Source organism: Melanostigma gelatinosum (genome assembly GCF_949748355.1).
Source record: "Melanostigma gelatinosum genome assembly, chromosome: 21".
NCBI classification, from domain to species: domain Eukaryota; kingdom Metazoa; phylum Chordata; class Actinopteri; order Perciformes; family Zoarcidae; genus Melanostigma; species Melanostigma gelatinosum.
The window spans coordinates 15979191-15982914 of NC_136654.1; the positions used below are offsets into that span (position 1 = coordinate 15979191).

The window sequence follows — 3724 nt, forward strand, 5'->3', positions numbered from 1 at the left end:
CACCTGATGCATGAACACACGGAAGTCAGCGGTGTTTTATCGCAGCAGCCATAGAAATAGAACGAGCGTAGAACGGACATTCCCATTCAAACCGATGTAACGGGATCAGAGCAGCGGCAGTTTGTACGTGTACCGTCGTCATTGTGAAGAACTGATCGATGTAGCGGGCTAACTTTTCTGTTATACTACGGTCAATGCGCAGTGTTGAGCACTATTTTCTTTTGAACTAGTAAAACGACCAAGACAAACATCGATGTCCGTTCTACTCATTGTATTTCTATGACCTTACACTGTGTGAACGCAGGCAGGAGTGCGAATGAGTTTTCAAGGCAAACTGTTTGATATTTTATTAAAATGACGGTCTTAATCTTATTTAACACGCTTGCATGATTTGATTTCTGTTGTATGTAGCTTTAGTGTTGCTGTAAAAGGTGAATTGCTAGTCTATTCTAAATGGTAACATTATATCTGCGAGTGCTCCAAAGCACTTTTGACTTGACTTTGTTTTATGTGAACTTTGGATTATTCCAGCCTTTCCCTCCACTAATATATTTATCTCATCTTTTGCAGTTTGATCAGCATTACCAAGCTTCTTGAGGCAACCTCCTAATGATAGCACGTAATAGGTTATATGCTCGATGCGAGCTGATCTCTCATTGTTATTTGTTCAGTTTGATATGTACTAATTCTCTTTATTCTCTTTAGGACTCTGCATGTGGCAGTGTAAAGAATGCAGTTTGGAACTAGCTAGCAGGTATTTATTGTTGCATGGGCATTGTAGGGGCAGTTATCGCTATACATGTCCATACATTGCCCATGTACATTCAATACATGGAGTAAGCTTCTCAATCACACATGCTGAACTGCACATTCAACCAGAGATTGTGGAGCAGAGGCCCCTTCCCTGTTCCAGCAAAGTTAAGTAAGTAAATGTGTGTTTCTATGTGTTTACCATTTTGATGATTAATGGCTTCACAATCGCAATTTGAATCTAATAATCCCACATAATGTGATAGTAATTATAATAAACAAGTAACAAACAGCTGTATTTTGTTTGTTATTCAGGTCAATGCAGAGTTCCTGCTGATCACCACCAAACTATTTCAATCAAAGTTCATGTCACAGCTGGACCTCTTCTCAGACTCCCTGATACAGGGCTTAAAGAGCAAAGGAGGTGTGAAGGAGAAAAGGTCAAGGATGTCCTGACCATCAATGATTTGGTTAGTACATATGTATACAATATTAGTTTCACTGTATTGGGGTGGTTATTGTAATATTTTCTTGTCCATATCTGCTTTTTTAAAAACATGTGATGAATAGTAAATGGCCTGCTTTTATTCTGCTTTCATCCAGAACTTTTAGTGTGATGACATCAACACCAAAAGGGAGTGCATCTGAGAAGCCTGTCATCTACCTCAATGAAGATCCAGACTCTTTATCAATCTGGTAAGTTTATCGCAATATGTTTCCCATGTAGCGTCAAAGTGTTACCCACATATATATATATATATATATATACATGTTTGTGGATTAATTTAACACAAGTTTTCTGTGTTTGTGTTGTTATCAGGCTTCCGCCGCTGAGGATGCAGTGAGGGACATCGCATTCACTGTCATAAGGATTTACATGATCCAAAGAGATGGGGAGCCAGAGGACGTGGGACTTGATCAACTGCATTAAAGTCCTGAACAACGTAGACGGTGTCATCATGGCGTTCATCATGCTTTGGGCTAATTTGTGCCCTTAATCTAAGCTTTCCAGACAACTTCAAGTACATCTTTGAGCTTCTCCAGAAGGTCATAATGAATTTGGATGGGCACAAGCTGAATTCTAAGATACAGGAGCTGAAAATCAAGATGTTTGCACAAGAGGTGAACACCAAGTGACAAAGCCAAAGAATATTATCAGATCTTTTGGATGTTTTCTACTTTCATCTTCCGCCCAGTCAACGACAATCCATGACCTCATGGATGTTTTCCTGGTTCTGACATTTTGAAAAAATTGACTAAGCTGCACAGAGGCAAGCCAGAGACTGTAAATTACGGAACTTTTACATGTCACTGCAAGCTGGTTAAGTGTTTACCCGCAGAAAGTTTTGCCCAATTCACCTCCACATCCTAACTCGAGTGTTATTACTCTCTAACGTCAACTTGCACGTCCATTTTCCTCGTTGTCTGATTGAATGACTCTCTACTCGAGTTGAAATGGACCCTAACACGGTTCAATACGCTGTAACTTCCATTGACTATGAGTATCCTTGTTATTTATAATCTATAAGTTTTAGTTTGTGGATGTTTTGTGATTTTACTGTTGTAGCCCAAAAGTGGTCCAAGTTGCCTGTTTCTGCACATGATAACACATCATCGGCTATTCTTCAGTGTAAAGGAGTCCTTTTGTACTACCATCTGTACTGGTAGGAAAGAAAACAGCTGTATTGCTCTTGACAAACCAAAGTAGTGGGAATTTAGCACTTGCAATAGTGGTTGTACATATCGATTGCAGGAAGTTTTGTGCTTTTTGGAAATGATAGTTTCTGGTGAATGACTACACTGCAGTGCAATGATAGTCCCTGTTTGGAGAGCAGTGCATAGCCTCCACCCTCATGGCGTCTTTGTTTGTGGCGCCAAGGGATTTGGGATAGCTTGGTATTTATTTGTCACCAGTTGTGGAGCTGTTACAAGACTACTGTTTTAATATTTAAAAACGATGAAAGATGCACTGTATAGATCCTTTTGGAATTTTTTTGCTATCCTTTTCTGATCAGTGTTTTTGTAAAAAAAAGCAAATTATATTTAAAAAATGAAATGCAGGCTCTAGAATCATGGATGTTCAGATTTGTACCATATTTAATGTATTTAAGCATTTTCAATAAAAAACACTTGAACTAGGTTTTGTCTCGTGTCTTAATTGGGGGTCAAATTAAAAAAAAGTTTTTTACCTGATTAATTCATTTCCAATGAATTGTACTATATTGAGTTGGACTAACACAAATCAATTTCATTTCATGAATGGTATTTTTTTATTTAGGTTGTATTTGATAAAATTGAGTCGGACTAACTCAATTTAATTATAGTGCATGGATGTTTTTAGTTCAAGTTAGGTTTAACTATATTTCCTCGGTGGAAAACCTGCCCACAATTTAATTGAGTTCATCCAATGAATTATTTTTTTGAGTGCACAGGGCAGCAAGGAAATAATGCACCATGGTAATAGCATCTGTTGTTTCTCAGCGTGATTTTCAAGCTCATGTTGGCTTTCTCCCTCTTATCCCAAAATGTCATACCTTGCACAAAAGTTAATAATAAGAGAGTTAACATCAGGAAAAGCAAGACGGAGTGCTTCCTTGGCCTCCCCCGAGGCTACAGGCACCTGATTAGGATTTTTTTTCGAAGCACCTCTGACTGAACTCAGCAAGAATGTAATCCAGAAAATCCCCGGACACAGTGTGTTGAGCTTTTTGCACATAAGTGGCAATGCCGTGTTGTTTGTATGGCTTTATGCTGTATTTACTACAGTGAGAGACGCTCTTTATTTTTTAAATCTGGCTCTAGAATTAACCACACAACTGGTAAGGATGATTCAGGGGTATCTGCAGCAGACTGCAATTATTTCGAGTTATTCTGACATTTGCCTCGGGCATCCACATTTAACACCTTAAACCAGACCATGGGATGCCATTTTTGGCACAGCAGAGGAGGCAGAAAGAAGTGCAACGAAATCTGA

General features: G+C 38.7%; 1 long non-coding RNA gene across 1 annotated transcript; it reads left to right on the plus strand.

Annotated features, from left to right (window-relative positions):
* The first annotated feature begins 863 nt into the window (after positions 1-863).
* LOC306795506 lies at positions 864-2889 on the plus strand. The gene is made up of 4 exons (XR_013772994.1): positions 864-922; positions 1066-1220; positions 1354-1446; positions 1571-2889. It is a non-coding gene; the product is annotated as an uncharacterized lncRNA (long non-coding RNA).
* The last annotated feature ends 835 nt before the right edge of the window (positions 2890-3724 follow it).